Source organism: Penaeus monodon, unplaced genomic scaffold (assembly GCF_015228065.2).
Source record: "Penaeus monodon isolate SGIC_2016 unplaced genomic scaffold, NSTDA_Pmon_1 PmonScaffold_6852, whole genome shotgun sequence".
NCBI classification, from domain to species: domain Eukaryota; kingdom Metazoa; phylum Arthropoda; class Malacostraca; order Decapoda; family Penaeidae; genus Penaeus; species Penaeus monodon.
This window is the reverse complement of record NW_023661942.1, coordinates 1-10,000: the sequence shown is the minus strand read 5'-3', so window position 1 is coordinate 10,000 and position 10,000 is coordinate 1. Positions and strand designations below refer to the sequence as shown.

Below are 10,000 nucleotides of genomic sequence, written 5' to 3'. Positions count from 1 at the left end.
AGGGGGGGTTTCAGTTTCTCAGGGTTGGTAGGCAGGCAAAGGTCATTCCCAAAAAAATGGCCTTCGCCCTCCTCACAAGATTCCTGATAAACTGTTCCTTGTCCCTTTCAGCAGGTCCGAGCCTACGCACCATGGAACGACGAAAGACTTGTTTCCCCATTTAGCGAGCCTTGCCCGTTCAGGGGCCCTCAAATGTCCCCAGGGGAGGGTATTCTGGCCTTGTCCTTGGGCTAGCCATGGACTCCTGGGTTTCGAGTTTTACGCGTTGAAGGACTCCCCAAGCAACTGGTCCGCAGGTTGCTGTTTCGGGAAAAAGGTCAGAGATGCCGTGGCGAACCCCGGGCACACCCTCCCCCCTTATTGTCAAGTGAAACACCTTAGGGTGGCCACTGAGGGCGGGGATTTTTAAATGGACCCGCAGGGTAGCCACAAGCAGCCTATGGTCGGTCCCCACGAACCAGCACTGGGAAAAAACCCTGCATTTCTGGAGGATCCTCCATCGCGTGCTGCAAAAATGTGGTCGTCCCCTTGGCCACTTACCCGAAACGCTGTACCCGCCACGATGGAGTTGGGCGCTGGTACCAGGAGCCGAGATCCCATTTTTGGGACCTAGCAAATCCCGGAGAAGGGGGCTATTCTGCGTGGGAAGCCCCCGAGCCAGGGGGCCCGACAGACATCTCGTAGCCAGCTCGGTCAAGCCGGATACTGCTTTGAAGCGAAAGAACAATGCGAAATGTCTCCCCGGGGGAAATCGTTGCTACAGATGCGATTTTGGCGTAGAACCCCTTTTCCATCGGTTTTTTATTACATCGGTGGAGCTTTTAACGCAAAAGAGACATAAAAGCCAAAAGCATGTTTTCTTTTCCAACCCAGATACGCTCATCAAGGGTGTCACCTCGACTACCGCAGGCAAAGCGCTGGAGAGGGTATGGCTACCCCCTGGGGTGGGACCAGCTGCGGCCCGACAGTATAGGTGTAACCCCCCACAGATCGGCCGCTCCCGGGTCTTTCACCTTGAGAGGGCAGCACCTCAACCCCCAGTCGCTTCAATTCCCGCGATAGAGAGGTAACCGTCACCCTGCCGAAGGCCGGATTTCCCAAGCGCCTACCCGGAAAGCACGCCTGAGGTTAAACCCTTGGGTGGGCACTCCGGGGGCAGCCACCTCTGCCCCCCCACCAACCAGCCCCCGATAAAGGGGGTGGCAGGGTGTGGAGCCTATCCACCTGTGGGGGTTCCCCAGGCTTTTCCCCCAAGCTTCAGGTGGATTGGCGCCTGCCGGGGGGCAGGCGGGAAGGGAACTCTCCTCCAATCCCGCACCCCGACATTTGCCCTCCCAGCGGACCCACAGCCCGCCTTTCTTCTGGGTGGGGGGGAAACACCCCCCCCCCCAGCATTCCATTTTTCAAAGACGTTGCCGAGGGTCATTTTTGGGGGAGGAGGATGGCAAGGCCCACCTCCCCCCAGCCGCCCCCTTTCCCCCCGGGGGGTAGGGGGGGGATTGGTACAAGCCAGAGCGTGTCCACACGCCGGGGGGCCAAAAATCCGTACCCTTTGGGGGCCCCCGCTGCTCCGAGATCCCCACAGATTTAGCTGGACCGCAAGGTACCCAGTTACCCCGGGTGGCCCCGAGAGGCACTGCAGAAGTCTTAAGATGGAAGGGGTGTGACCTGGAGGGGGGACTTTTGGGGAAATGTCCCTTTTCGCACTGGGCTAGCCGGGGTGGAAGCGCAAGCGAGAAAGGGATGAAACACTTTAAAACTATCTAGGTACCACACCACGCTTTTACATCACATGCACGTGAAGCACCCACCCATATTATAAAATATAATAATATATATTATATATATATATAAATATATTATAATATATATATATTATATTAAAATTTTATATATATATTAATGGTTGTGTGTGGGTATATAATATATATTATATATTAATTAATTAATATATATATAATTGTAAATAATATATAAATATAAAAATATTTAAAATAAATAAAATAATATATATAAATAAAATATATATTTAATTTTATATACAAAAATATATATATAATATATATTTTAAAAATAATAAAATATATATGGGAAAAAAACCCACAAAAAATAATATTAATAAATATATAATAATATAAAATTAAATAAAAATATAATTATAATATATAAACCCACACACACACACATATATTATATTATATATTATATATATATATTATATATTATATATATATATTATATATATAATATATATATTATATTTATATATATGGGGGGGTGCTTCACGTGCATGGTGGTGAAGCGATGGGTGGGAGCCTAGTAGTGTTAATGCTTGCTGCCTTCCGCTTGCAGCTTCCCCCTGGTAGCCCGTGCGAAAAAGGGGGCACTTCCGAAAAAAGTCTCCCCTGCCGGCACACCTCCCATCATTAAGCCTTCTGAGTGCCTCCTCGGGCCCCCCCAGGGTAACTGGGTACCTTTCGGGCCCCGGCTAAAACTGTGGGGGACCGGACAGCAGGAGGCCCCCGGGTAGGAGTTAGGCCCACGGGTGTGGAAACCCCGGCTTGTACCCAAATCCTGCCCCCCACCCCCCGGGGGAAATGGGGGGGCTCGGGGGAGGTGGGCCTTGCCAGTCCCCCTCCCCCCGAATGACCCTCTGGCAACGTCTTTGAAAAATGGAAAAGGGGGGGGAGGGGTGTTTTCCCTCCCACCAAAGTAAGGGGGTTGGGGGCCCGGGGAGGCAAATGTGGGGGGCAGGATTGGACGAGAGTTATCGTTTCCCCCCTGCGCCCCCGGGAGGCGCCAATCCCCATGAAGTTGTGGGGGAAAAACCCTCGGGAACCCCCAGGTGGATAGGGGGTCCCACAGCCTGCCGACCCCCTTTTTGGGGGTGTTTGGGGGGGGCCCGAGGGGGCGTGCACCCGGAGTGACCCCCAAGGTTAACTAGGCGTGCTTTCCGGGGGGGCTTTGGGAAAATCCGGTCCTTGGGAAAGGTGAGCGGTTACCCCTGCTATCCGGGAATTGAAGCGCTGGGGGGTTGAGGTGGGGCCCTCTCAGGGTGAGAAGACCTGGAGCGGACGATTTAGTGTGGGTGGGGACACCTACTACTGGTCGGGCCCCAGCGATGGTCACCCCCCAGGGTGTAGCCATACCATCCCAGTCGACTTCAGCCGCGGTAGTGAGGGGGACACCCTTTTATGAGCGTATCATGGATTTAATGAAGCATGCTTTTTGGGTTATGTCTCTTATTTCTGTATACTCCTACCGAGACATAAAACCCATGTGAAAAAGGCGTTCTACGCCAAAAACGCATCTGTAGCAGACGATTGCCCCCGGGGAACATTGCATTGTTCTGGGCGACTTCAATGCAGTATCCGGCTGTACCGAGCTGGCTACGAGATTTTTTGGCCCCCATGGCTCGGGAGTGTCCCCCGCAGGGAAAGCCTCCTTCTCCGGGACTTTGCTAGGTCCCCGAAAATGAGGGTCTTGGCTTGGTACAGCGCCAAAATCGATCGTGGATTTGGGACGCGATACGGGAATGGCCAAGGAGATGACCACATTCTTGTCAGCACGCGATGGGGGATCCCCCAGAACTGCAGGGGTTTTCCGGGTGTGAGTTCTGTGGGGACCGACCCTAGGCTGCTTGTGGCTACCCTGCGGGGCCACTTCAAAACTCCCCCTCCCCAGTGACCCTAAAGGGTTTTATTGGGAAAACTAAGGGAGAGGGGTGCCCGTGGGTTTGCCCCGGCAGTCTTGACGATTTCAGAAAACCCGCAACCTGACACCAGTTTCTCTGTGGGAGTCCTTCAAGCGCTAACACTCGAAGCAGCTCGGAGCCATTGGGTACGCCCAAGGACAAGGGGAAAACCCTCTCCCTGGAGACATTTGGGCCACTGAAGCGTTCCAAGGCCGGCTAAAAGGGAATCAAGTCTTGGTCGTTCCTGGTGGTAGGGGTCGGACCTGCTGAGAAGGGGCAAGGAACAGTTCAAGGGGAAACTTGCTGAGGAGGTCGAAAGGCCCTTCTTGGTAAATGACCCTTTGCCCTGCCCCCCAAGCCTGAAAAACTGAACCCTAAGCCCTCCTCACAGATGACTGCATCCCATCAGCGGATGGACGGATCCCCAGATCATGTTGGGGTCGTAAAGTTGGGGGTGATATTTTGAACATTTTTACAGGGGGATCCTCCAACATTAGCTTGGATGCAAGCGATGCTCGTGCCTTGCCGACCCACCCCTCAGCGAGGAACTCCTACCCCAACAGAGGTTTGGTGGCGTTTCCAAATGAAGAGGGGAAAGTGCAGGCAATGTGAATCCCTGCTGAAAGCTAAAGGCTGGGGGTGAACCATGGCGGGCCTGCATAAATCCTGACTGCCCTTTGGCAGTCTGGACCATTCCCCCACCTGCTGAGGGGCGTGGTCATCCCTCTTGGAAGGGGGAAAAGGGGGCGAGGGACTGTAGCAACTACCCTGGCATTACACTGCCAGCATACAGGGAAGGGCTCGTCAATTTTCTGAAACGGGTCCGCAACCACCTACTGAGGACCAAAAACCGGGGGCAGTCTGGTTTACTTGGCAAGTCCCAAAAGACCGTTTTTACTGGCTTCGATTTAAATTTTGGAACGCCGTCGTGAGTTTTGGCGTGGGGTTTCTTGCAGCTACATGACCCAAAAGGGGGTTTGACCGGGGCATCGGGAATCGTATGGGGGATCCTGAGGTAGGGAATTTTCCCAACAGATTATTGGCCTGATGAAAACCCCTATCTGGTATGAAAAATGTGTAAAGTGTGGGGGGGGTATGTGAACTTTTCCCGTTTAAATTTAGGGGGGAGGCAAGGGTGTCCTGCACCCCCATTTTTAAAACTTTTAGGACTGGTAATGGGGGAGTACTAGCCAAAATCAGTGCGGAGCAAAACTAGGCAAAATTAAAGGGCCGGACCTTTACTTTTCCCCGAGTCACCTATCTGAGTCCTTTGGGGTCACTTGTTGCGGCCTTTTATGCTTTAGCAAAAGAGGCGAAGCCCCCAGGCTTTGAGGGCTCCTGGACCCAAAACCAAAATTTAGGACTTTGGGGGCCTTTAGGGGAACCCCCTTTAGTCGATTCATGTTTCGGCGAGGACGTTTAAGTCACAGAAAATTTTACAACCTTGGTACGTAGTCCATATCTCGGGTGTCAGACCCGGAAGTCAGAGACGGATTGGTCTGGCAACAGGAGCCATGAACTCGCAACAAGAGCGTTTGGAGATTCGGTACCTTTCAGAAGGACCAAGCTGGTGTCTTCAAGGCCTTGATACTTCCATTTTTTCTCTATGGAAGCGAAACCCGGACGCTATCCATGCCTTGGGGTCTCGCCTTGATGCCTTTTTTAAAAAGTCCCTTCGCCGGATCAGGGTACAGTTTGGGAGGACCACGTTCCACCGGCGGTTACACCCTGGAAATGGCAGGGAACCCTGTTTTCTTGCATAATCCCGGGGTCGCCCCAAACCCGGCTTTGGCCACCTAGCTGCCTCCCAGGAGACCCCGCCCACCAGGTTGTCTCTCTGCGGACAACCCGGGTGGAGGGGACCTGTGGGGCGTCCTAGGAGAAACAGGCTTGGGCAGCTCGACGAGACCTGTCGTGAGGAACTAGAGATGGCCGTGGCCCCCCTGGGGTCGCCTGAGGGATCCCCGTGGCTGGAAACGAAGGGGGGTGCGGGCCCTGCGCCCCCCTCGGCGTTAGCCCCTTATGAGATGAATTTATATATATTATATATATAATATATATTATATAAAATATTAATTTAATAAATATATAAAATGTATATATTATATAATTATATATATAATAATTAAATATTTATATAATTATATATATTATATATATAATATATATATAATATTATATAATATAGATTATATATATTATATAAATATTAATATATAATATATTATATATTATATATATATATAGAAAATAATATATATATATATATATTATATATATATATAATATATATATAATTTTATATAAAATAAATATATATAAATTATATATGAATAATTTATATGATTATTATATTATATATATATATATATAATATAGATATATAATATAATTATATATAATTACTATATAGTATATATATATATATTTTAAATATATATATATATATATAAAAAAAATATATATATTATATATATATATGAACATATATAATATATTTATTATATATATATATTTATATATATAAAATTATTATATATATATATATTTATATATATATAAATGTGCTTATGTAAATATACATATTATTTTACAATCCTCCTTTTTTTTCATATGTGTCTCTCAATGCTGTATTAAAAATAATTTTCATTCAATCAACTTTTAAAGCAGTTTCACTGTTCATTCCAGAAAAAATATTATTTACTTCAGTTTCTAATATTATTCTTGTCCATCTAAAAGTGTCAAGAAGAACGTTGACATATGGTATATTTACATAAATATAGGGCCTAATCATTACAATAAAATTAAAATCCCAAAATGTGTAAGATGCTCTCACACAATCACTGATCTCATAAACTATTTCCTCAAATGTTTCATTCCTTAACTGCTCGTGCTTGAAAATACAATACTTGCATTAGATTGCATTTGTATTATTACGGTGCAATTATTAAATAATTATATTACAAAATCTTAAAATCAGGCTATAAATAATACTTCACTTCTCTTATTTATTGATTTTCCAGTACAATTATCAATATACATTAGCGACATACTATCAGAAATGAAAGTTCAGGTTTCAGACTGTAACAAAAGATATGTTAGTCCCTTTACCATATACACTGTATTACTTAAACAGTATACTAAAACAATTCAACAGTGTTACACACACACACACACACACACACACACACACACACACACACACACACACACACACACACACACACACACACACACACACAAACACACACACACACACACACACACACACACAACACATTATATATATATATATATATATATATATATATATATATATGTATATATATGTGTATATATGTGTATATATGTGTATATGTGTATATGTGTATATGTGTATATGTGTATATGTGTATATGTGTATATGTGTATATGTATATATATATATATATATATATATATATATATATATATATATATATATATATATATATATATAGTGGTACTTTTGAAACCTATCCAATTAAACTATGATACTAATATAATAAATGTTTACTCTTGAAGGTCGCCCTTCAGTTTTTGGGACAGAATTTTACCACCTGGAGTTGTCAATGTTTCAATTTTTTCAAGATGTTGGGATAAAATGTTCTTTACAGACTTAATTACTTTACTTATTTCTGTTTCAATCATGCACACTAACATGAAACATCCTCTATTTGAATCCAGCCAGCTACTTAGTTGTTCCCCAACAGTTGTTAACAATACCTCACTAAATGTTGGCTTCTCCTTTGCATATCTGTGCTTATCAAATTTTAATGATCTTCGTAAGCATTTTTGTCGTGTGAGCCCAATCCAGTACATGATCTTTCATTCCTTCCTCATAAGGTGCATTGCACAACTCAGCCAACTGACCAAATATAGTGCTCACATAACTACCTGGAAGTGTTTCTAATGCTGCTGCAATGAAGAGTGTCCAGTTAGCATTCAAGGCCCAGCTCTGAATGTTACCACTCAAGAGAGATAAAATGCCATCAGCTGCAGCTTCTTGAATTTCCCTCTGCCTGATATCAGTATCTTTGCGACTGTAAGCATTGCCATCTCCAGGTTTCAACTGATCTACAACAGCAGGCTGGAAGAACAAAGAACTGCGTGGTGCCACTATATAACGCAAGACACGCAGTTCCAGAATCTGTCCCCACTAAATTCTGTATACCCTCCAAGAGTTCCTTTATACAACACTTTTTAAGAAAACTACATCATCCACACAATCAAAAGCAGCAAGTAGGACCATGTAACCTTGGGGATCTGTGGCTAATTTAACCATGTGAGTCCGGAAACTCTTCAATATAACCTTTCTGTCCTTTCCTGTCCCATGCCACAGGCATATCATGGCCACACGTGCGCCATCCCTTGTGTGTACAATTGGGAGTAGTGACTCACGCAGTGATTCAATCATTGCAGTCCTGTCTGCTGCAGAACAAGATGTAAGAAAATCACGAAGTAATGTGTGCACCATTGTATTGGTAAAAACACCTTTATCAACAATGGGCTGCAATGCACTACGCAGATCTTTGAGGATTGTCTCTTTCTTTAAAGGATTTGAGTTCAAGGCATCTTCTAAACACCGAATGTCTTCATTCGGAAACAAGCGAAAGCTTGGGCCATAGAACTCTTGGGTCATCAAAGAACGCTGTCTAGCATTTGCATAGTCATTGTACGCTAATTCCACAACATCACAAGCAATTTTGTTTTTTCATCAGTGTGGCAGTATGCCCCTTCAGTGATTTTTATAACGAAATCTTTTTGATCCCTAGAGCCATAACGAAGAATCTTCAGAACAAAAAAGCGTGAGTACTTATTCTTGCTCATTTCAAGGATGTCATTCTTCATTTCTTCAAACAATTCTGTACGATATTGCTCTCCTCCAACAGCCATTAATGTTCAATGACCCTCACTGTGTCATGAGAAAGATGAGTGACTTCACCTTTCCTTTCACTAGATTCCAAAGCTCCTTACACAATTCACTTTTCCTTTCCTTCTTGCAGTTACTTTGACGAAGCTCCTCCCAAATCTTCTTACTCCTCACTCCTAACATATATGCCTCACTCCCGCCCTTCCACTCTTTCCTCTTCTCCTTCTTCAATTTTGCCTCAGCCTTTATAGCCTTCCAATCTTTTTTATGGTGCTTTCCTCATCATCTTCAGCCTTCCTCTTCACTCCTGTAGACTCATCTTGAATGAAAAGAAAAAATATTATATATTAAATAGTCACTTTAGCAATCACAATCACATTCACATCATCTAGTAATTTTATGTAAATCAGGCAACTTAAGAAAAAAAAATGTTAATTCATCCTAAGAATAGCACAAAAAATAAAAAAACATCATGCAAATACTAGATTTGCTGAAAAATAAATCAATTTTGTGTATGACGGCCATTCCTCCTAAGAGCTAATCATTATAAATAGAAAACCTCAAAGCAAATGAGACACAGCATAAACACACTACTTTCCCGTGGTACACCAGAAGTCAACATCTTGGCAATGAGCACATACACTATTCTTTGTGGTTTTGATTTATCAATTTTGTTAACACGGATGGCTTTACAAGCACTCAAGCAAGGAGTCGACTACAAGGCCTACTTGATCTCTTATGTTTCCCAATTCCTTTAACTTGTTGAGAATTTGCTTTTATTACTGGTATCATTGTTAACATTACTGTTCAAATCACTATCATCATCGTTATAATTATAACATTATTAACAACAATAATAATAAAAATAATTACCTTCCTGGTCAAAAATTCATGAGACAGGTTAATTGGCAGAATCAAATAAGCCTAGTAACTGACTCCTTGGTGACAAAGTGCTAGAGCCATCTTTCTGCCAGTAAACTTAATAGAACCAGAGTAGACAGTGGATGTGTACATACAGTTTCAATGTCAATAAAGAGCCCCAAGAAGTGTAGAGGATATTGCTATCGCTTTAGTCATTGGGGTTTATCAGACCTTTTAAAAAATGATTGTATTGTTATCCCTTACTTCTCTTTGCATCTTTGCACTTAAATTACAAACTAAAATATATGTAGATAACTGTAGTTGACTTAACTTCCAGATAGTGGCCTCACTTCTCAGCAGTAAATCATTTCAATATGGTTATATGAAGATATTTAGTAAACGTTTACAAGACACATTACCGCTGCTCTATATACCATCCCTGTAATCCCACAATGGATTGCAGCCCTTAGAATACAGGCATGATGTCCACTATCTTTTATAGGGAAATTTTGCAAGGGGCAATTTTTCTAAAAATATGACGTAAAAACCTATCT

The 10,000-nt window shown here is 43.6% G+C and overlaps 1 pseudogene; it reads right to left on the bottom strand.

Moving 5' to 3' along the window:
- Nucleotides 1–7,152: 7,152 nt before the first annotated feature.
- Nucleotides 7,153–8,917, bottom strand: LOC119571557 (annotated as a pseudogene).
- Nucleotides 8,918–10,000: the final 1,083 nt, after the last annotated feature.